Below are 25,189 nucleotides of genomic sequence, written 5' to 3'. Positions count from 1 at the left end.
AGCACATGCTGAGGCGCACAGTGCACAGAATTTGCCAACTTTCTGCAGAGTCAATAGCTACAGTCCTCCAAACTTTGTGTGGCCTTCAGATTAGCTCAAGAACAGTGTGTAGAGAGCTTCATGGAATGGGTTTCCATGGCTGAGCAGCTGCATCCAAGCCTTACATCACCAAGTGCAATGCAAAGTGTCGGATGCAGTGGTGTAAAGCACGCCGCCACTAGACAGATTACACTTCTCTGTCTGGCAATCCAAAGGACAGTTTGGTGGAGAAGGGATTATGGTGTGAGGTTGTATTTCAGGGGCTGGGCTGGGCTTGCCCCCTTAGTTTCAGTGAAAGGAACTCTTTTTCCCGGTTTCACAGACAAGGCTTAAGCTAGTCCTAGACTACAATGCATGTTTAAACTCAAAGAAACTTGTACTGGCTTAGGCTAAGTCCTGTCTGTGAAACTGAGCCTTAATGCTTCCGCATGCCAAGACATTTTAGACAATTTCATGCTCCCAACATTGTGGGAATTTTGCGGATACCCCCTTCTTGTGACTGAGCACTAGTGCACAAAGTAAAGTCCAGGTTAACAGGTTAACAGGTTTGGGGTGAATTAGAGTGGAGACACCTTCTTGTCCAACATCAGTGCCTGACCTCACAAATGCACTTTTAGAAGAATGGTCAAAAATTTCCATTAACACAATCCTAAACCTTGTGGAAAGCCTTCCCAGAAGAGATGAGGCTGTTATAGCTATTAAACCCTACGAATTAAGAATGGTATGCCTTTAAAGTTCATTTGCAAGTAAAGGCAGACATCCCAAAACATTTGGCAATACAGAGCATGTGTAAAGACAAAAAATAAAGCCTAAATTATAAAAATTAGCCTAAATTATATAAAAAAAAAAGTGAAGAATGTAAATTGTAACTAAGGTGGACAATCACATTTGGGCCAGATTCATCTGCGGCCTGACCGTAGCCTTACTTTCACAAAGATACGAATTTTCTGGTGCCATTTTAAACCACCGAGCCATTTAAATCTCTTTCCACACAGTGAACACAAATGTGGTTTCACATCTGCATGACTTTTCTGATGTATCTGTAAGTGTGATGGCAAAATGAATTTCTTATTACACTGATCACAACTAAACGGCCTTTCTTCAGATTGAATGTGTTGAACACTACTTTTTCTAATCGTCTTTCCACTATCAGAGCACGGCAACTTCTTTCCACAAGGTTTTTGCAAATGACGTTTCAGGTCACCTTTATATGCAAAACTCTTCTTACACTTAAGACATGTGAAAGGTTTCTCTTCCGTGTGAACTCTCATGTGAGTCTTGAGGTTTCCTTTAATTCTGAAACTCTTTCCACAGTCATTGCACGTGAAAGACTTCTTTCGCCTGTTATTTTTTAAGTGCCTTTTTAAATGCCAGCTAAGACGTCTCTTGTCTGGGAAACTCATTCCACACTGTTGACAATTATAAGAGTTCTCTTCTGAGTGAAGCTTCATGTGTAAAGTAAGGGTTGGTTCACGTGTAAAACATTTTCCACACTCAAGACACATAAATGGCTTCTCTCCTGTGTGACTTCTCATGTGAGCCGTAAGATTTCCTTTGCTTGAGCAAATCTTCCCACACTGTTTGCAGACGTAAGGGCTCTCACCAGTGTGAACTCTCATGTGGGCATCAAATGATTTCTTATATGAGAAGCTCTTCCCACACTCTTTGCAGGTGTAAGTACTCTTAACTCTGTGACTTTTCATGTGCGAATCAAGAATTGGCTTAATTCTGAAGCTCTTTCCACACTGATCACATTTGAATGGCTTCTCCCCAGTGTGAATTGTCATGTGGGAATCAAGTTGTGCTTTACATGTGAAGATCTTCTCACAGTGTTTGCAGGTGAAAGGGTTCAGAGTGTTTACTCTGTTCTCTCCTGGGTGTCCTCTCTGCATGTGGGAATTAAGGGATTTTTTCAATTTGAAGCTCTTTCCACACTGTTCACATGTGAACGGCTTCTCTCCAGTGTGAACTGTCATGTGGGAATTAAGGCTTCCTTTGTGAACGAATCTCTCTCCACACTGTTGGCATGTGAAATGTCTGGTGTGAACTTTCATGTGGCATTTAAGGTTTTGTTTTTGATTGAAACTCTTTCCACAATGAGAGCAGGTGAAGTTACTTTTAGATTTGGTCTTCTGTGCTTTATTTAGCGAAGACATTTCAGTCTGAATGGATTTCTCGACATCATTGAAATCATGTCTGTTATTTTGTTCTTTCTCTTCTATTTCTTCCAGTTCTTGATTCTCTTCTTTCAGAGCCATCAGGTCTAAAGTGAAAAAATAAAAGACAAAAGTTAATGGCATTTTTAAGGGCTCAAAGCAACAGGCATCAAAACCAATATTGTGCAACACAACTGCATTGCTATAGACATTCAGGTCAATAATATTAGAGAATTATTCACTAATATTCACTAATGCAATGATACTAAACACATTCAATCAGGATTTAAGTACCATCATTAACAACGTGATCTGCTTTGGTATCTAATTATGACTGCATCTTTCTTTTAGTGCCATTAGCACTTTTGACAACTTTTATGTCTTAAACACTTTCCACACTGATGACATATAAAATAGTTCTCACCTGAGTGTTTTCTTTGTGTGTGGACAATAAGGGTTATTTTACGCAGAAAACTCTTTCCACAATGATCACATGTGAATGGCTTCTCTCCGGTGTGAATTTTCATGTGGGAATAAAGGTTTCCTTTCTGACTGAAACTCTTCCCACACTGTTGGCATGTGAAAGGCTTCTCCCCAGTGTGAGTTCTCAAGTGGTTGTTAAGGTTTTGTTTTTGATCAAAACTCTTTCCACAATGAGAGCAAGTGAAGTTACTGTTAGATTTGGTCTTCTGAATTTTTTTTCGTGATGAAGTCCTTTCAGTCTGTATGGATTTTTCAACATTAATGAAATCACATGTCTTGTATTGATCTTTCTCTTCAGTTTCTTTCAGTTCTTCAGTTTCTTCTTTCAGTGGCATCAGGTCTAAAGCAAAACAATTCAAGTTAATAGCAGTTTAATGGCTAAAAGGAACAGACATCACAACCAGAATAAAAATATTAGAATATCAGAACCAACATTGTGCTACAAAACTGCATTGTTATCAACCAGGAGTGACTAACCCTGGTCCTGGAGAGCCTCAGTGCTTAAGAGTTTAGCTCCAACTCTGATAAAACTCACCTGCCTATAGCTTTCTAGCAACCTTTCAAACCTTGATTAGCTTGTTCAGGTGTATTTGATTAAGGTTGGAGCTGAAGTCTATAGGAATGTGGCTCTCCAAGACCAGGGTTAGCCACCCCTGTTAATAACCAATCCTGAATCAGCCATTCAGATAAAATAAAATTTAGAAAGTCCCTTTTCCTTAATGCAGTGGTACTTGTGAACAACTTCAGTCAGGATTTAAGAACCATCATTAAATTAAAACAATGAATTACATGCTTTGGGCATTTTATCATGAGTGCATCTTTCTTCTAGTGCTATTAGCTCTTTTGACAATGGATGACATTCTATTGGATAGTTTTCGAATTATGTTGTCACTTGTTGATAAGCATTAGCATGGTTTAAGTCAAATCTATCCAAATGCTAATATTTTGTGTAAACAAACAAACATCTTAAAACACAAGTATGGAGTGCAACAGGGCTCAGTATTAGATCCTCTGCTTTTCTGCTAATATATGCTGTCCCTGAGGCACATTATCATTAGAGTTCACCATGTTTTCTCTATCTATTAAAGGGGTAGTTCATTGAGATTTCACTTTTTTAACTTTAGTTAGTGTGTAATATTGCTGCTTGAGCATAAACAGTATCTGCAAAGTTATGATGCTGAAAGTTCAATGCAAATGGAGATATTGTCTTTTAAAGTTATGGCAGTTTAATGCCTACAAAAACGACCGGTTTGGTCTACAACATGCTTCTTCCCAGGTTGGTGACATCATAAACCCTGTTTATTACCTTTACAAAAATGCTACTACTCAGTAATGTATTCAGCTACAGTAAAGCTTTAATCAGAACAATATGGAGCAGCAGTAACATTTTCTAGTGACATTAAACGTACATTAAAAACTGTGCTAAAAAAGATTCTGCTTGATGCTCTTCATCATTACTGCCATTAATTACATTTCCACCGAAGCAAAGACTATGACTTTTACCCGTAATGGTAAGGGTCATGGCGTTTCCGGACTACGTGAATCATGACAACGTATTCCAGACAGCGAATTGCAATAGACTGGGCCAGCTAACCAATCTCAGTCCATTGCATATTTCTGAGGGAGGGGCTTCATGGAACCAGAAACTCATTTTTAGGAGAAGGGAAACAGTGGTGTAAAAAGGTAAAATATATATATTTTTAAACGAAGCATTAAGACATGTTAAACTGCGCCCCATAAACACAATCAAGCCTAGAAAAAAAACAAAACACTGAACCACCCATTTAAAAACTCACTACATGGACTGTGCTAGACTGGTGATAGCACTTAGATATATTGTTGCCCTATTGTTAGTTTGATTTCTTCTACTGCTCTCCTCATATGTAAGTCACTTGGGATAAAAGCATCTGTTAAATGATTAAATGTCAAGCCAATGGATTTAAATTTCCTCACAATGTGATGAAATGACAACTTTCCAAGTTAGGAGAGAGTGTTGCAGCTTTATCAACCAACTGATGATACATAACGAAAATAATCACCAATTAATTGTTTATTAATCACATCTGCACACAGTGCATGGAAAAAAATCCCCCAGTCATGTCACTTTACTGTAGTGAGTAATGCATTTCTGTGAATCCCACACTGTTTGCAGGTGTAAGGACTCTCACCTGTGTGACTGTTCTTGTGTGAATCATGAGTTGCTTTATGTTTGAAACTCTTTCCACACTAATGACGTATAAAACATAACTCACCTGAGTGTTTTCTCTTTGTGTGGGAATTAAGGGTTACTTTACTTCGGAAACTCTTTCCACACTAATGACGTATAAAACATTACTCACCTGAGTGGTTTCTCTTTGTGTGGGAATTAAGGGTTACTTTACGTCGGAAACGCTTTCTCTCATCTCCATTGTGACGGTTCATGTGTTGTTTAAGGTTTCCTTTATCAGCAAAACTCCTTCCACACTGTTGACATGTGAAAGGCTTCTCTCCAGTGTGAATCCTCTTGTGTGAATCACGGGTTGATTTAAGTCTGAAACTCTTTCCACACTGATCACATGTGAACGGCTTCTCTCCAGTGTGAATTTTCATGTGTTGTTTAAAGTTTCCTTTATCAACGAAACTCTTTCCACACTGATCACATGCGTAAGGCTTTTCTCCAGTGTGAATCATCATGTGTCGATTAAGGTTTCCTTTATCAGTGAAACGCTTTCCACACTGTTGACATGTGTAAGGCTTCTCTCCGGAATGAATTTTCATGTGTTGTTTAAGGTTTCCTTTGTCAGTGAAACTCAGTCCACACTGTTGACATTTGAAAGGCTTCTCTCTAGTGTGAACGATCATGTGTCGTTTAAGGTTTCCCTTTCTAGTGAAACCCATCCCACACTGTTGACATGTGAAAGGATTCTGTTCAGTGTGAATTTTCATGTGGTTGTTAAGGTTTTGTTTTTGTTTGAAACTCTTTCCACAATGAGAGCAAGTGAAGTTGCTGTCAAATTCAGTCTGTATGGATTTTTCAACATTAATGAAATCACATCTCTTATATTCATCTTTCTCTTCTGTTTCTTTCAGTTCTTGATCCTCTTCTTTCAGTGCCATCGGGTCTAAAGCAAAAAAAAAAAAAGTTAACAGCTCAAAGCAACAGAAATCACAACCAGGATATAAATATAAAGATATAAAAACCAACATTGTGCAACAAAACTGAATTGTCATAGACCAATCCTGAAACTGCCATTCAGGTTTAAAAAAAAAAAAAAAAAAAAAAAAAAAAAAAAAAAACTGTTCTCTTCACTAATGCAATGGTACTTGTGAACAATTTCAGTCAGGATTTAAGCACCATCATTTAATAAAACTAAAAATGACCTGCTTTTGGCATCTTATCAAGAGACTAGACTAGTACTTTAAGAACATGTCTTTAGACAGAGGCAGTTTTGCTGTAGCTTTCCCGCCTCCTAGCATGCCGTAGCTTGGAGTTGGCTGCTCCTATGAGAGCCTCTCAAGCTTAGGACTGGCAACTAGTGATCCTAATACTCCTCCTGTCATTGTGAGAGTCGTCCATGACCGGGGCCGACCTTCTGCATTATGGCTATTAAAGGATTATTCCACTTTTAAATACTTTTCCTGATAATTTACTTACCCCCATGTCATCCAAGATGTCCATGTCTTTCTTTCTTCAGTCGAAAAGAAATTAAAGTTTTCGATGAAAACATTCCAGGACTTTTCTCCTTATAGTAGACTTCAATGGGCACCAAACAGTTGAAGGTCAAAGTAAGTTTTATTGCAGCTTCAAATTGTTCTACACTATCCCAGATGAGAAATAAGGGTCCTATCTAGTGAAACCATCGCTCATTTTCTGAAAAAAAAAGGAAAATTATATAAGTTTTAATCATAAATGCTCATCTTGAACAAGCTCTCATCTACTTCTCTATTTGAATTCCAACATTGTAGACACTGCTAAGCGTATTACTGCCCTCCACAGGTTAAAGTTTGAACTAATTGTTATGTACTATTGAACTAGCATATTGCATATAAAAATTAGTTCAAAACTTTGACCTGCGGAGGGCAGTAATATGCTTAGCAGTGTCTACAATGCTGGAATTCAAATAGAGAAGAAGAGGAGAGCCAGTTCAAGATGAGTATTTATGGATAAAACTTATATAATTTTCAATTTTTTTCAGAAAATGAGCGATGGTTTCACTAGATAAGACCCTTATTTCTCATCTGGGATCGTGTAGAACAATTTGAAGCTGCAGTGAAACTAATTTTGATTGGTGCCCATTGAAGTCTACTATATGGAAAAAATCCTGGAATGTTTTCATCAAAAAATTTAATTTCTCCCTTAGAGCTTGAGCATTAGTCCCGGGGCTGTGGTCGTGTTATGCTAGAGTAGTCTGCCCTATCTGGGGCCTCCTCATAAGCCTGGTCGCATAGATTTGTACTCCCCTCGTTTTAAAGTTAAAAAGTGATATGCAGAGTACACGCCTTGTGATGGCAATTCAAACGAGTATTCCAAGCCTGCAAACCTCTAGTTGCTGCTTGAGTTAGATAGATTGCTACCAAGTAGTTGGCCCTCCTTGACAGCGATCCTCCAGGTTGAGCTAGGTTCCTGATGTTCTAGTTCCCTAGAGTTGAGCAGATGGTAATCAGGTAGCTCAGGCTCCAGTACAGCCTCCCTGATACTAGCCCCAGAATTCTAGATCTGCTACTAAGTAGTTGCCCCTCAAGCTGGCCTCCTTGAAGGCAATCCTTTGGGTTGAGTAGGTCCTTATAACTTCTGACCAAGTTAGTATCTTTACTCCCTAGAGTTATATCATCACTTGCATTGAGCTTGGTCAATACTCGTCTCAGTTGAGTCCAGATGGTACTCTCCTCGTATTAAGGGTCATTCTTAGAGTACAGTCCAGGTTAAAGGCCTTTTGTGAGACCTCCCTGGTAGATCGTTATTAAGAAATTCTTTAAGAGATTATTTTTTAGTAAGAACTTCCATGGTAGATCAGCCCCTGTTGGAGCTGGAGATTTGCCTCTCATTAGGGACCCTATGTAGAGTACTCAGCCTCCAGAGTGCCTTGTTTAAGAAGCACTCTGTAGGTCCTAATTTGAGCAAAATAACTCCCCTTGATTGCAAGGGTTCATAGTGCTATGCTGAGGATGCCCCAGGATGCACGTCTCTGCGATCTGGTCTGAGCTGGTTACTGTCAGTTTGCAGTCCTTCTCTCTAGACGTCAGTTTATTGGCCTGGCTAGGTGTAGACATGCTCCCCTGAGAAGTGACTGGCCAGGCCTTCTTTCAGCTCCCTGGCCACATTCCCTTAAAAGGTACCCTTCTGTTTGAAGTTTTGGTTCCAAGCCTGTGAGCAGCTTTGGTAGGCCTCTAGATATTTCTGGGGTCCTCTGTGAGGCTTATAGCTTGGGTGTTGGCCTTAGGGAATACAGTCACTGACAGCCTATTCAACCCGTAGGAGGAGCGATTTTGACATTTCTGTTGAAATTTTCAGTTTTTTGTCAGCTATTCTTTTGCACGCACTCCCCTCAGCATGGCTGTGTGGGTATTTCATTCCCCATACCTACTTTTGAAAGGGAAGATCTCAGGTTGTGCATGTAACCATTGTTCCCTGAGATCAGGGAATGAGACACTGCATCTCCCTGTCATGCCTCAGGACTGCCTGCTGAACAGTCCCTTCAGATGATAAGTGGATGACTGGTTCTCTAGGCGCCCCTTATGTGCATTGGGGTCGCACTAGTAGTGAAGTCATAGGCTGTCGGATATGTATAATTTATTTACTATATAATTATTGCTTATTAATCACGTCTGCATGGAGCGCATGGGAAAAAAATCCCCCAGTCAGATCACTTTACAGTAATGAATAATGCATTTCTGTGAATCCCCACTGTTTGCAGGTGTAAGGACTCTCACCTGTGTGACTGTTCACTGTGAATCATGAGTTGCTTTAAGTTTAAAACTCTTTCCACACCAATGACAAATAAAACATTACTCACCTGAATGTTTTATCTTTGTGTGGTAATTAAGGGTTTCTTTACGTCGGAAACTCTTTCCACACTGATCACATGTGAAAGGCCTCTCTCCAGTGTGAATTTTCATGTGTTGTTTAAGGTTTCCTTTTTCAGTGAAACTCATTCCACATTGTTGACATGTGAAAGGCTTCTCTCCAGTGTGAATCCTCTTGTGTGAATCATAGATTGATTTAAGTCTAAAACCCTTTCCATACTGATCACATGTGAAAGGCTTCTCTCCAGTGTGAATCATCATGTGTCGTTTAAGGTTTCTTCTTTTAGTTAAACTTATCCCACACTGTTGACATGTGAAAGACTTCTGTTCAGCGTGAATTTTCTCACTGTTGTTAAGGTTTTGTTTTTGATCGAAACCCTTTCCAAAATGAGAGCAAGTGAAGTTACTGTCAAATTCAGTCTTCAGAATTTGTGATGAAGTCGTTTCAGTCTTTATGGATTTTTCAACATCAATGAAATCACATATCTTATACTGATCTTTCTCTTCTGTTTCTTTCAGTTCTTGATTCCCTTCTTTCAGTGCCATCAGGTCTAAAGCAAAAAAAAAAAAAAAGTTAATAGCAGTTTAATGGCCCACAAGCAACAGACATCACATCCAGCATTAAATTATTAAAATATCAAAACCAACATTGTGTAACAAAACTGCATTGCCTTCCTAAATCTGCCATTCAGATAAATTCAGGATTTAAGCACCATCATTTAATAAAGCTATAAAGTACCTGCTTTTCACATCTTATCACAAGGGCATCCTTCTTCTAGTGCTATTAGGTCTTTTGACAACAGATCACAACATTCTATTAGATAGCTTTAGAATTATGTAGTCACTTGTGGATAAGCATTAGCACGGTTTAAAAGTGCCCTAGAATCAAAAATTAAATTTACCTTGGCATAGTTGAATAACAAGTGTTCAGTACATGGAAAATACATACATTGGGTTTCAACTCCATTGCTTCCTCCTTCTTATGTAAATCTCATTTGTTTAAAAGACTTTCGAAGAACAGGCGAATCTCAACATAACACCGACTGTTACGTAACAGTTGGGATCATTAATATGTACACTCACAATATTTGCATATGCCAACCCATGTTCAAGACATTAGACAAGCCAGTATTAACGCCTGGATCTGTGCACAGCTGAATCATCAGACTAGGTAAGCAAGCAAGAACAGCAGCGAAAAATGGCAGATGGAGCGATAATAACTGACATGATCCATGATATCATGATATTTTTAGTGATATTTGTAAATTGTCTTTCTAAATGTTTCGTTAGCATGTTGCTAATGTACTGTTAAATGTGGTTAAAGTTACCATCGTTTATTACTGTATTCACAGAGACAAGAGCGTCGCTATTTTCATTATTAAACACTTGCAGTCTGTATAATTCATAAACAACTTCATTCTTTATAAAACTCTCCAACAGTGTGTATTGTTAGCTTTAGCCACAGAACACTATCAAACTCATTCAGAATCAAATGTAAACATCCAAATAAATACTATACTCACATGGTCCAAAGCATGCATGCAGCATGCATGACGAACATCTTGTAAAGATCCATTTGAGGGTTATATTAGCCATGTGAACTTTGTAAATGCACTGTATTACAGTAGAGAGCTCGTGGGGCAGGTAGTGTTAGATTTAAAGGGGCCGCGCAGCCTGAATCGGCGCATGGTTAATGATGCCTCAAAATAGGCAGTTAAAAAAATTAATTAAAAAAAATCTATGGGGTATTTTGAGCTGAAACTTCACAGACCCATTCAGGGGGACACCTTAGACTTATATTACATCTTGTGAAAGAATGTTCTAGGGCACCTTTAAGTCAAATCTATTCAAATAAACAAATAGACATCTTAAAACACAAGTATGGAGTTCAACAGGGCTCAGTATTAGGTCCTCTGCTTTTCTCCTAATATATGCTGTCCCTGAGGCACATTATCATTAGAGTTCACTATGTTTTTTTATATCTATTAAAAAAACTCACTACATGAACATGTAATGTACTAGAGTAACTGGGGACTGATGACAGCACTTGAATATTGTTGCCCTATTATTAGTTTGATTGCTTCTACTGCTCTTCTCATCTGTAATTCACATGGGATAAATGTCTGCTAAATGATAAAATGTAAAGCCAATAAAACCAGGATTTACATTTCCTCACAATGTGATGATGAAATGGCAACTGTCCAAGTTAGGAGAGAGTATTGTTGATTTTGCAGCTGTATCAACCAACTGATGATAGACAACGAAAATAATCACCAATTTATTGTTTATTAATCACATCTACACACAGTGCATGGAACAAAATCCCCCAGTCATGTCACTTTACAGTAGTGATGGTGCATTTCTGTGGATCCCACACTGTTTGCAGGTGTAAGGACTCTCACCTGTGTGACTATTCATGTGTGAATCATGAGTTGCTTTATGTTTGAAACTCTTTCCACACTAATGACGTATAAAACATAACTCACCTGAGTGTTTTCTCTCGGGAAATTGGGAATTAAGAATTACTTTACATTGGAGAAACTTTCCATACTGATCACGTGTAAACAGCTTCTCTCCAGGGTGACTGTTCATGTGGTGTTTAAGGTTTCCTTTATCAGTGAATCTTTTTCCACACTGAACACAACCAAACGGCTTCTCTCCAGTGTGAATCCTCTTATGTGAATCAAGGGTTGATTTAAGTCTGAAACTCTTTCCACATTGATCACATGTGAACGGCGTCTCTCCAGTGTGAATTTTGTGTTGTTTAAGGTTTCTTTTTTTAGTTAAACTTATCCCATACTGTTGACATGTGAAAGACTTCTGTTCAGCGTGAATTTTCATGTGGTTGTTAAGGTTTTGTTTTTGATCGAAACCCTTTCCAAAATGAGAGCAAGTGAAGTTACTGTCAAATTCAGTCTTCAGAACTTGTGATGAAGTCGTTTCAGTCGGTATGGATTTTTCAACATCAATGAAATCACATATCTTATACTGATCTTTCTCTTCTGTTTCTTTCAGTTCTTGATTCCCTTCTTTCAGTTCTTGATCCCCTTCTTTCAGTTCTTGATTCCCTTCTTTCAGTTTTTGATTCCCTTCTTTCAGTTTTTGATTCCCTTCTTTCAGTTCTTCATCCCCTTCTTTCAGTTTTTGATTCCCTTCTTTCAGTTCTTGATCCCCTTCTTTCAGTTCTTGATTCCCTTCTTTCAGTGCCATCAGGTCCAAAGCAAAAAAATACAAGTTAATAGCGGTTTAACAACAAGAAGACATCATATCCAGGATTAAAATATTAAAATATCAAAATCAACATTGTGTAACAAAACTGCATTGCCTTCCTGAATCTGCCATTCAGGTAAATTCAGGATTTAAGCACCATCATTTAATAAAGCTATAAAGTACCTGCTTTTCACATCTTATCACAAGGGCATCCTTCTTCTAGTGCTATTAGGTCTTTTGACAACAGATCACAACATTCTATTAGATAGTTTTAGAATTATGTTGTCACTTGTGGATAAGCATTAGCACGGTTTAAGTCAAATCTATCCAAATAAACAAATAGACATCTTAAAGGGGTGGTTAAATGCGATTTATTTCACTTTTTTAACTTTAGTTAGTGTGTAATGTTGCTGCTTGAGCATAAACAGTATCTGCAAAGTTACAGTGCTGAAAGTTCAATGCAAACGGAGATATTGTCTTTTAAAGTTATGGCAGTTTAATGCCTACAAAAACGACCGGTTTGGACTACAACAAGCTTCTTCCCGGGTTGGTGTCATCATAAACCTTGCAGAACATGCCCCCGGGAATGCACAACAAAGTGGGCGAGGCCATGTGGTGCAGCATGTGGAAGCAAGAGTTGTTTAAACCGGACGCGAGTGGCACGTCAAAAGATAATAGAACCCATTATAATAATAATCTGTGATATGTTATACACTGGATGTGGCGCTGAAGACAGCTTCCAGAATCTACACAAGTTCAATGCTGGATGGCTATTACTGAATGCACAAAGGCTATTACTGAAAGATGAAGCAGTTCCCACTTTAAAAGCAGAAGCTGCTGTTTATTGGCTTCAAACTGTAAGTACGTTTTATTGTTTGTACATGTCTTTTAAACCTATAGTTCTGTTGCTGTTTTTGGTTGCATCAAGGACGCAAACAAAGAGCAACTCGTTTTTGATTCGCTAGCCAGTTAGCTAAATTCAACAAACACCAACAAACTTCTATGTTCATAGACAAACAGTTGTTCATGCTATAAATTAAACTCTACCTTTACAAAAACGCGACTACTCAGTCATGTATTCGGCTACAGTAAAGCTTTAATCAGGATAAAACTGTATATTGAAAGCTAACAAACAGCAGTGACAGCATCTAAACACTTTGACACAAATACAAAATGAAATACCATTAATAAACGTCATTTAAAAGCCGCGATTGCGATTGACCCCCTTCATCTGGGTCTAATTCGGCTCAATTTGATACAGCAATATAGACGCCATTATTTACATTTTGACTGAAGCAACGGATGGTAAGGGGCGTGTCGTTTCAGCGAATCAAGATACACTGGGCCAGCTACCAACCTTGCTGACCAATCTGAGCACATTGTGTATTTCGGAGGGAGTGGCTTCATAGAAGCAGGAAGTCAAACGAGCCGTTCATATGACAGTGGAAACAGAGGTGTAGAATAAAAGGTCAAATATATGAAAAATACAGCGTTTTCAAAAAAACAAAGCATTAAGACATGATGAACTCTGCCCCAAGAACACAGTTAAGCCTAGAAAAAAAACACTTAACCACCCCTTTAAAACACAAGTATGCCCTATTGTCAGTTTGATTGCTTCTACTGCTCTCCTCATCTATAAGTCACTTGGGATAAATGTCTGTTAAATGATCAAATGTAAAGCCAATAAAACCTGGATTTACATTTCCTCACAATGTGATGAAACTGCAACTGTCTAAGTGTGACTATTCATGTGTGAATCATGAGTAGCTTTATGTTTGAAACTCTTTCCACACTAATGACATAAAACATAACTCACCTGAGTGTTTTCTATTGGGAAATTGGGAATTAAGGATTACTTTACATTGGAGAAACTTTCCATACTGATCACGTGTAAACAGCTTCTCTCCAGGGTGACTGTTCATGTGGTGTCTAAGGTTTCCTTTATCAGTGAATCTTTTTCCACACTGAACACAACCAAACGGCTTCTCTCCAGTGTGAATCCTCTTATGTGAATCAAGGGTTGATTTAAGTCTGAAACTCTTTCCACATTGATCACATGTGAACGGCTTCTCTCCAGTGTGAATTTTCATGTGTTGTTTAAGGTTTCCTTTATCAACGAAACTGATTCCACACTGACCACATGTGAAAGGCTTCTCTCCAGTGTGAATCATCATGTGTGAATCACGGGTTGATTTAAGTCTGAAACTCTTTCCACACTGATCACATGTGTAAGGCTTTTCTCCAGTGTGAATCATCTTGTGTCGATTAAGGTTTCCTTTATCATTGAAACTCTTTCCACACTGTTGACATGTGAAAGGTTTCACTCCAGTGTGAATTTTCATGTGTTGTTTAAGGTTTCCTTTATCAACGAAACTGATTCCACACTGACCACATGTGAAAGGCTTCTCTCCAGTGTGAATCATCATGTGTGAATCACGGGTTGATTTAAGTCTGAAACTCATTCCACACTGATCACATGTGTAAGGCTTTTCTCCAGTGTGAATTATCATGTGTCGTTTAAAGTTTCCCTTATCAGTGAAACTCTTTCCACACTGTTGACATGTGTAAGGCTTCTCTCCAGTGTGAATCTTCATGTGTCGATCAAGGCTTCCTTTATTACTTAAACTCATTCCACACTGTTGACATGTGAACGGCTTCTCTCCAGTGTGAATCTTCATGTGTCGATTAAGGCTTGCTTTCTGACTGAAACTCTTTCCACACTGTTGGCAGGTGTAAGGCTTCTCTCCAGTGTGAACTCTCATGTGGTTTTAAGTTTATATTTTTCAGCGAAACTCTTTCCACAACAAGAGCAGGTTAAGTCACTGTTATATTCAATTTTCTCAGTCTGTGTGGATTTTCCTACATCCATGAAATCATGACTATTATGTAGATCTTTCTCTTCTATTTCTTTCAGTTCTTGATTCTCTTCTTTCAGTGCCATCAGGTCTAATGCAAAAAAGATAAATGCAGGTTAATGGCAGTTAAGTGCCTCAAATCAACAGAAATCAAAAGTATGAAAGTAACAAAACTGGGTTGCTATTATTGACCAGTCCAGAATTTGCCATTCATCTCTATAATATTAGGAAATAGAGTCCCCTCTCTTTGCTATGGTACTTGTAAACAATTTCAATTAAGAATTTAAGCACCATAATTTATTAAAGTGATACGTGACCTGCTTTTGGCATCTGATCATGAGTGCATAAATACTATTAGCTCTTTGACAATGGATCACAAACATTTTACTGGATAGCTTGAGAGTCATGTTGATAAGTATAAACTTGAGAGTCATTTGTTGATAAGCATAAACATGGTTTAGGTTAAATCTATCTGCTTATATTTTGTGTAAACATATCAACATCTTAAAACTAGTATGAAGTGCAACAAGGCTCAGTATTAGGTCCTCTACTTTTCTCAGAATATATCCTTAGATCACAACATGATGAAATTGCACTGTCCACTGTTAATGCAGGGTATCATTGATTTTGTGGCTTTATCAGCCAACTGATAATACACAATAGTAGAATTTTACTGTTTAATTTTATTAATTAGGTTTGCAAGCCCCAGTCCACTACTGCTCTTCCAGAACCCCTTGACCCAAGTCCTCTGGTCCAGATTATTACAAGTAAAATATCTAGCTTCTGCCAGTGAACTGCAAGAGAAACCCAGAAGGCAGTCTGGCTGAAGCTAGAAATTTTACTTCATAACTTGTTTAAATATTGATTTTATTTTTTTTTTACACAAACACTATATTATTAACCCTCCGGAGCATACGTTTATAGTGGATGGAAGCAATTTCTTCAGCTCATACTCACTGATCCCTGTCACTGCCATTATAAAGCTTGGAGGTGTCAGGATTTTTATGTCATCAGAAAGAAGAAAGCCATATACACCTAGGTTGGCTTGCCGAATACACCTGGTACTTTAATCTGTCTCTTTGTCCACTTCTTTCCTAATTTTTTGAGGGGAGTGTCTATGGGCGGGTAAATGTATGTTTTTTTCCCCCAGATCGTTCAATCTAACAGACAGTCTCGTTCCCTGTTCTCAGGGAACTATGGTTACATACGTAACCTGAGACGTTTTATTGAACAAGACTGTTATACTACAATGTAAGAAACACAATAAATAACACATATACGTTATGTATCGTTACAATTGCCAGTAGAGGGCGCAGACGCAGATTTTGAACAATTAGCACAGTGTCCGACATTGTAAAGAGCGATACCATTGTGTATTCTGAGGGGATTCAGGGGGAAATTAAAAGCAGAAGGTCTGTTCTTTTTTTTTGATATACTGCATGTTCAGATATTCATACAACAAAATATTTTGGGGGGCATTAAAATTGTGAAAATTATCAAAATCGCTTGTTATTTTGAGAGGATCTATGAGCGTGCAGAACTCAGCATTTTAAGTTTTAAACTGCAAAATTTCACTGAAAGGTGACTCCAACGTGCAGATACCCACACTTTGGAAAAGGTCGTGCCTCTCTGTCATCTCATACACTTTTGCGTTTTATCGATTTTTTTTTTTTTGTGCGGAGACTTAATTTTTCTTTATTTTTACTTTTCACACACCTTTCTAGGTCCAACAAACTTTGTGTTGAGTCAAAAATTAACTACAAGTCGAAGGGGGCTGTAGTGATTTTTACTTTGTCCATCCAAGGACGCGAAGTAAAATAGGGATTGGTACTCACGTCACCGCTGACGTTGTGATTTTGGATCAAACGTCTCTTAAGGTGTGGTTATGAGTATCAGATAACCACTACCTTAGTTCAGGGCACTATTTAAGGTCTTTTACCTTGACAGTATGAGAACACTCTCAACAGGGGCTTTTCATTCATTTAGAGTTAATGTTAAGTGGTCAACTGATTTATTTGAAAGATTGGTGATATTGCTAACTTGTAGAGCCTTTTCTGTATTATCAGCACAAGGAAGACACAAGTGTAATAAAATAAATTTTATTAACAAAAAGATAAACAAGAATAACTAACACAACTACTAAATGAATACCATGAATGATAAAGGAATAAAGTGCATAAGATACATAAAAATACAAGTGATTAAGTTGGGTTTGGCTATGGAAGAGTTACGTTATCTTATGGAAAGATAAACTGTTTCTCTGAAAATAAGAAGATGGAGAACCTTATGCACCAAACAAATAACCGAGAGATTATTTGTCATTAACTAACATCAGCTATATCATCTAATGGGAATTAAGAAATTATATACTGATAATATACAGCACTGCCAAGGTCTCTGGATAGAGGTTTGGTTAAGTGATATTTACGTTCCACGTGGTTGAGTCCGATGACGGTGATGTCTTCCACTGGTTGTGCTGGGTGACAATGCAGTGGGGAGAGGAGCCAGAATCTGTTTCAACAGTCTTGAACACGAAGCTCTGTGGGATGCTGATCTCCTGGAGCACCAAAGGGTCCTAAAATCTGGAACACGCAGATGAGGCCCTGGTGTAGGTGCAGAAGGTCCTTAACAGTCTGGAACACGCAGACCTTGGATTGAAGGTTTGCTCTCCTGAGCTTAACCTTGTTGCAGATGTCGTTACTGTCTTGCTGGACGGAAACTCTGAACGTAGTGTTTGTTAATGTCTCTTTCCTCACAGGCTAGAGGCTCAGAACGTGGTCGTCTCTGTTGCTGCCTCACAAGCTGTAGGCTCAGATCATGGGATCTATTGTTGTCTCTTCTGGATGGACCAGAGGGTCAGAATGGTATATCTGTTATGTCTTCTCCCTTCGCAGGGCAGACTCAGAACGATGTATCTGTTGTGTCTCAGCTTCGCAAGCCGGGACTCAGAACGCTATATCTGTTAATGTCTTACTCCTTACATAGTTAAGACTCAGAACAAGGAGTGTCTGTTGAAAGGGTACCTTTATCCCTTTCCAATGAGGAGGAGATTGCATTTTGGCGCTTCTCCATTCGAGTGCTGTGATTGGCCGCTGGCATCAGAGGGGACACACAGAATGTGACCCACCCTTCTCTCCCCTGTGGAACTCATTTGCATCAAGCACAAAGTTGGAAGTCTTTGCAGTGTCTTTAAATTTTACCAATGCATTTCTCACTTTCCAAACCACCACCAGAATACCTTTGGCAATACAGGTCCTTCTCAAAAAATTAGCATATTGTGATAAAGTTCATTATTTTCCATAATGTAATGATAAAAATTAAACTTTCATATATTTTAGATTCATTGCACACCAACTGAAATATTTCAGGTCTTTTATTGTTTTAATACTGATGATTTTGGCATACAGCTCATGAAAACCCAAAATTCCTATCTCAAAAAATTAGCATATCATGAAAAGGTTCTCTAAACGAGCTATTAACCTAATCATCTGAATCAACTAATTAACTCTAAACACCTGCAAAAGATTCCTGAGGCTTTTAAAAACTCCCAGCCTGGTTCATTACTCAAAACCGCAATCATGGGTAAGACTGCCGACCAGAAGGCCATCATTGACACCCTCAAGCGAGAGGGTAAGACACAGAAAGAAATTTCTGAACGAATAGGCTGTTCCCAGAGTGCTGTATCAAGGCACCTCAGTGGGAAGTCTGTGGGAAGGAAAAAGTGTGGCAAAAAACGCTGCACAACGAGAAGAGGTGACCGGACCCTGAGGAAGATTGTGGAGAAGGACCGATTCCAGACCTTGGGGACCTGCGGAAGCAGTGGACTGAGTCAGACAGGTGGACAGGTGCCGCATTCCCCAGGCCAAGCCACTTTTGAACCAGAAACAGCGGCAGAAGCGCCTGACCTGGGCTACAGAGAAGCAGCACTGGACTGTTGCTCAGTGGTCCAAAGTACTTTTTTCGGATGAAAGCAAATTTTGCATGTCATTCGGAAATCAAGGTGCCAGAGTCTGGAGGAAGACTGGGGAGAAGGAAATGCCAAAATGCCTGAAGTCCAGTGTCAAGTACCCACAGTCAGTGATGGTCTGGGGTGCCATGTCAGCTGCTGGTGTTGGTCCACTGTGTTTTATCAAGGGCAGGGTCAATGCAGCTAGCTATCAGGAGATTTTGGAGCACTTCATGCTTCTATCTGCTGAAAAGCTTTATGGAGATGAAGATTTCGTTTTTCAGCACGACCTGGCACCTGCTCACAGTGCCAAAACCACTGGTAAATGGTTTACTGACCATGGTATTACTGTGCTCAATTGGCCTGCCAACTCTCCTGACCTGAACCCCATAGAGAATCTGTGGGATATTGTGAAGAGAAAGTTGAGAGACGCAAGACCCAACACTCTGGATGAGCTTAAGGCCGCTATCGAAGCATCCTGGGCCTCCATAACACCTCAGCAGTGCCACAGGCTGATTGCCTCCATGCCACGCCGCATTGAAGCAGTCATTTCTGCAAAAGGATTCCCGACCAAGTATTGAGTGCATAACTGAACATAATTATTTGAAGGTTGACTTTTTTTGTATTAAAAACACTTTTCTTTTATTGGTCGGATGAAATATGCTAATTTTTTGAGATAGGAATTTTGGGTTTTCATGAGCTGTATGCCAAAATCATCAGTATTAAAACAATAAAAGACCTGAAATATTTCAGTTGGTGTGCAATGAATCTAAAATATATGAAAGTTTAATTTTTATCATTACATTATGGAAAATAATGAACTTTATCACAATATGCTAATTTTTTGAGAAGAACCTGTATTCTAAACAAATAGAGACTAAACATGATGGAAAAAGAATGAATTGTCATGCATTCATTCATTTGTACATTAACAGCTGTATTTGTGTCAGATGTTGCACTACGAATGGCTGTCACTGAGAATACTTATTTCTGTGAATAAGTATGAAGTGGATGTGTAGTTTTGCATCAGTTCTAAGGTTTTCAAACATAGTTTTGAATGGATTTGGATGGATCTTTGTGATCTCTCTTTGTTTCACCCATTGCTGCTAAGGTCCTGAGGAATTTTTATGGCAGTCTCTGGCCAACCTTAGGAAGTAGTCTCTAGATGGGTGAAGGGCAGAAACTGCCTGTGGACCAATGAGAAGTCCTGTCCTTCCCAGGCTTGGTACAAGAGGTTTTCTTCTTGCCCTCAAATAGAGGTCTGGATGTTGTCCTTACAACTTTATCTGATGGCGTTGGACAGTTTGTTTGTGTTAGTCCACCAAGATCCAATCAAAATGTAGCAATCCTTTGTCCGCTGTTATGGACAGAGAGTGGCCCGGCCATAAACTAGGCCCTAGAATGTGCTGTTCACTACAGGGCTATTTTCAAAAAGTTCACCCCTGGGAATTGTGCGCATGACGTTCTTCAAAAATATCATTAATTTCTGCAAAATATCATTCATTTTCTGCTGGACATTTAAATAAGGATATTAACCACTTTTTATTTGTATTTAATGATTTACATTTAATGATATTTCTGTTATTATGGTCAAACTTTTATTATTATTGTTTGGAGTGTTACTTGTAATGCCTAAATTCCCCCTCAGGGATAATGGACTATATGCACGGTTACTTCCTAGTTGTTGTTAAGCCAGCTTGGGCATTTCCGGTGAACTTTTAGCTGTTCATTCTGTAGTCGCTGTACATCGACACAAAACCATCAGTGGTTGACTTTTTAATGTTGTATTCATATTTTAATGCAGTTTCACATTTACCTAATTTGCCAATAAACCAGTTTTATTGATTGCAATAAAGACAAAGCTATTGGGACTGTAATTACACACACACGTTTATTTTCCAGCACTTAAAATGTTATTTTTAATGTGATGACCACAAACATTATTTGTTCATCCTTCTAAGATTGTCCCCATTGTAAAACCGGATGTTTCAAAATATAGGAAATTCAACATTTGATAGAAAACAGATATGTATAGGCTGCACATCAAGGTACTCAATTTTATTTATAATTTGACATAAGTTATTTTTGCATTTTTCTGAGTGATTTCTGTCTGCCGGTTTGAAAAGCAATGTTGGACCAATGTCACAAAATCTGAAGTCATCGTGTACTACCGCAAGATTCAGATTGCCGCTTGGCTCAATGTATGTGCTGCTCGAACATGCTGATGTCAAAAGTTTCTGCATTTATGCATGAGAAAAAGCACATTCAATCCAATCAATGTGGTGTAGTATGTATAAGATTATAATTGCTGTATTATGCATGAGGAAGTATCACTTCTCTCGCCTCAGTCTCGTCATTCAGAGACATATTGTTGGTGCTCGTTTCCTCAGTGCTAAAACACAAAAATGCATTTTCCTGCGACCAGAGGGTGCATGTGGATTGTTTTGCTGTAATTTACCAGCACAAATGGAAAATATGTTGGCATAAGATTGCATTACACATTACATGTCACAAAAGTGCAACTCCTTCACCTCTGCGTTCGGACTCACGAGCCGTATGTATGTTTCCCTCAGCACAGCAGCACATGAGTGTTGTTTGTATTTTGCTCACGATGCAGTCAAAACTGAAGTTTGAATACGAACACATGAAAAATCGATTGTTATTATGATATACATCAGAGCGCGCATATGATCGGTTTCAGCGCAGAGCTTCGCGTTGTGTTTAACAACACTAGCCACATGGATTATAGCTCATTCTGAATAAAGTATCCATGTTTAAAGTTTTAAAGACATATTTCACACATTCTCCTGCACCAAATATTAACCAGCACAGTGTATGCACACATATTTATCAAATCTTCTTCAAATTAATAACATGTGCAAACTGGACACTGATACAGTGGTGTATCGGAACGCGATGACACGATTATTCTGATGAACAAAGGACTTCGAGCATGGACCAAATTAAACTGTCTTAAATCTCTGTCTGTTAAACCATGTCGTTTAACATCACACGAAAGTGTGAAAACGGATGGTCGAATTGAATTTAGCCGAGGAACAATGAGGTATGTCTTTATTTTCTATGCTGTCTTACGTTTGAATACTAAATTAATGCTAGGGCTGCACGATTAATCGCATGAGATTGTCATGCGTGTCTCATCAGTAAAGCCGGTTCTGTGATTAGCGGTAAATGTCCATCACCTGCTTTCAAGTGGAGCGGCACTTAATACACAGAGCCGTAGTTCGCGGACAAGCTACGCAATATCGCGTTCATAATCGCAGATGAATCGCCTTCGATTATGAACGCGATATTGCGTAGCTTGTCCGCGAACTACGGCTCTGTGTATTAAGTGCCGCTCCACTTGAAAGCAGGTGATGGACATTTACCGCTAATCACAGAACCGGCTTTACTGATGAGACACGCATGACAATCTCATGCGATTAATCGTGCAGCCCTAATTAATGCAATGCCTTACTATTTAAGTGACTATATTCTGATTATAAATCAAGCATTACACTAACTGATGCTCAACACTGGATAGAGTTCAGCTTTGAGAATGAAACCAACCTGTTTGTTCCTCAGGATCTTCCGGTTTCAAACTGAATACTTCTTCAATCTTCATGTCTTCACTCTCTTCTTTAATAAATGCCATCTTAGTTTGTTCCTCAGTTTCTTCTGGTTTCAAACTGAACACTTCTTCAATCCTCAGGTCTTCACTGTCATCTCTAATAAACGCCATCTTCAATTGTTCCTTAGTTTCTTCTGGTTTCAAACTGAATACTTCTTCAATCCTCAGGTCTTCACTGTCCTCTCTAATAAACGCCATCTTTATAATAGTGTGTCAGTGGATCTCAGTCGCTTCACCAGCAGTTTCTCTGTGTGTTTGGACTCTCTGTCATGTATAAAATGAGAATAATTAACAGAAAGAAAAACACTCAAAATTAAATCTCTGAGTGTGTCTCAATCAGGTCTAGTTCAGTAGTTCAGCGCACTGGTAAGTGTGTCAGAGTGAGAGTTAATGGACTTAAATGACCTGATTAGAATAAAAACACTCAAAACTAACACTACAAAGAACACAAACTATACAGACTAGCACTGATTCTTGAGATAAGAGACAAAGCATGTTTTAGAAGTTAGTCTTTATTATTTAAGTATGCATTATTTTAAACTGATATATTTTTTAGACAAAGGTCTCAGCTAATGAACCATGCAAGGGAACATTTTTGTTTTGAAAATATTTTTCTCAGAAATGTGTTTACATTTACTCAGTTCATAGTTTAATTTGTGTCAACTCCATCAGATGCATTAAAAGGCATGATATTTTAATTTGGTCCATCCAACAACAGTGTAAAATCTTCAATTATGTAATATTGGTGTTCAGTAATGCAGCTAAGTGAAAAAATAAATAAATAAATAAAAACTGTAAATGTTTTTCTTTCTTCTTTTTCTTAAACATATATAATCAATGATCTTAGGTGAATCAGACATGATATCATGTAATTCAGTTTCTGTTTTAATATTTTAACACAATGAACCAGGGTGGAAAAGATGTTTCTTTAAAAATTAACAAATTTAGACAGGCTAAATTGCATGTATCTTTCAAATTTAGAGCATGTATTAAAATAATACTAACACAATTATTTAAAAATTAAAGTAATGAATGTCCTGAGTAGCCTATCCAGATTTTCTTTAACTTATTTTGATGAATGTATTTATTTTTTGTGTGTAGGACATGTTTTGTTCCTTATCTCAAGAATCAGTGATATTCATGTTTGTGTTTGCTGCATTTTCATCAAAAGCTCATTCATTCAAAGCTCACTACTCGCCATGACTGAATTCGTGTTTATGATAAACTGATTCACGATATAAGGAGGGAAATGAGACGCGTCTTTAATGTAACTCGTGTGATTTCATTCTGTATGCTCATATAACGTTAATACATGTTAAACTGCGTCGCTTGTAAAACGTTGAAAACAATTGAACGGTTCCTATAAGTTTAAAAGTTAATAAAAGCTTAAAACACAGACCTTTCTTCAGCCGAATCCCAGCCGACGCAGCCTTATGGCGTCACACCATTAGATCAAAATAAAAGTCCTGTTTTCAATCAGACAAACGCAGAGAAGATTTAAAATTCATGTCAGATGAGTTCAGAGTTGATTTCTCGGTGAAATACTTATTTAAATACATGTTGTCCAAACTAATGAACGAGTGTGAGATTCTGTCTCAAAGGTAAAACTGTCTGGGTGTAGAAACCATTTATACCAATTAAAATGCAAACAGTGAGAAATATGATTTACAAGTAAAAATATATAATCACAATATGATTAAAAGTGTTTGTGTTGAACTTCATTCAAATATGAATTTCTTCTTCTTCTTCTGAATGTTCTTCTCATGTGAAATATGTGCTGCTCCCAGCCAAACATCAAAAACACACAATGACAGAAGACTTCAGGATCAATGGTGTGGAAGACGACGGCTCCAATCGCAGAGCTCCACATTTCAGGACCCAGAAACCTTCAAAAGCCTGAAGTTTGATGAAAAAGTGCAACCCACATTAGCTCTAATAAAAAGGCTAATAGAAGACATGACATCTAGAGGCCAACTTCTTCCCTTGTTGATGAAGTATTAAAATGCTAATTTGTTCAGTTCTGTCATGTTGTACTAGAAGTGTGAAATGTTGAAAATGTGTACACTTACAAGAACAAGGCTATATTGTCATGTGTATGTTTTATAATTGGGATCATTTAGTGCACAATATATAATTCTGTCATACAGTAGATAATCCCATTTTATGGATGATCGTATGGGGTACGCAAATTAAACAACATTAAAACCAATTATGTATTTCCAGCAGGCAAAATGACGTAAATATATGTGCATTTAGATCAATTTAAAACTCAATGTGACATTGATTTTATACAAGAGTCCAACAAACAGAAGGGTAAGGGTAAGACAAGACAAGGCAGAAAAATCAATTAACCCTTTCGCACTTAAGTTTAAAATATTCTGGCTGACCCCCCCAGCGTGAGTTTTTTTAAGGTGACCGTTATTTAGGATGTACCACTTTATTGTTTCCACTGTGGCACGTCATTGCTGGTCACGTCACACACTCTAAATGTATTGTTTTGTTAGTACTCATGTGTATTTAAATGTCTGAAACCACATTATATGGTTGAAAACACTGCATATTTGTGATATATGAACAGTGCTGTGCACGTCCGACTGTGGTTAGCGCAAGCCAAAGCGCGCACGCACATTTGAATTTGGCAGTTGATCACATGATGTGCTGAATGTTTTAATCACACCAGTGTGACCGTACGCATCAAAGGGTTAATTACAATGAATTCCCATTTCACATTTTAAAATGATCATTTTCAACACAATGAATGTTTAAAAATGCATCAATACACATATATCCCAACACTTGTTTCCTTCTTTAAAGGTGATAGAGAGGATTTTTTCGTCGACTGAGAATCCAAAGACTGTTACTGAGTTTT

General features: G+C 38.2%; 1 pseudogene; it reads right to left on the bottom strand.

The window, feature by feature from the left end:
• Positions 1 to 126: 126 nt before the first annotated feature.
• On the bottom strand, positions 127 to 23,822 carry LOC125245175 (annotated as a pseudogene).
• Positions 23,823 to 25,189: the final 1,367 nt, after the last annotated feature.

The sequence above is a fragment of the Megalobrama amblycephala genome, linkage group LG14 (genome assembly GCF_018812025.1).
Source record: "Megalobrama amblycephala isolate DHTTF-2021 linkage group LG14, ASM1881202v1, whole genome shotgun sequence".
Taxonomy (NCBI): domain Eukaryota; kingdom Metazoa; phylum Chordata; class Actinopteri; order Cypriniformes; family Xenocyprididae; genus Megalobrama; species Megalobrama amblycephala.
Note: the sequence above shows the minus strand (reverse complement) of the source record. Positions and strands in the feature narration are given on the sequence as shown.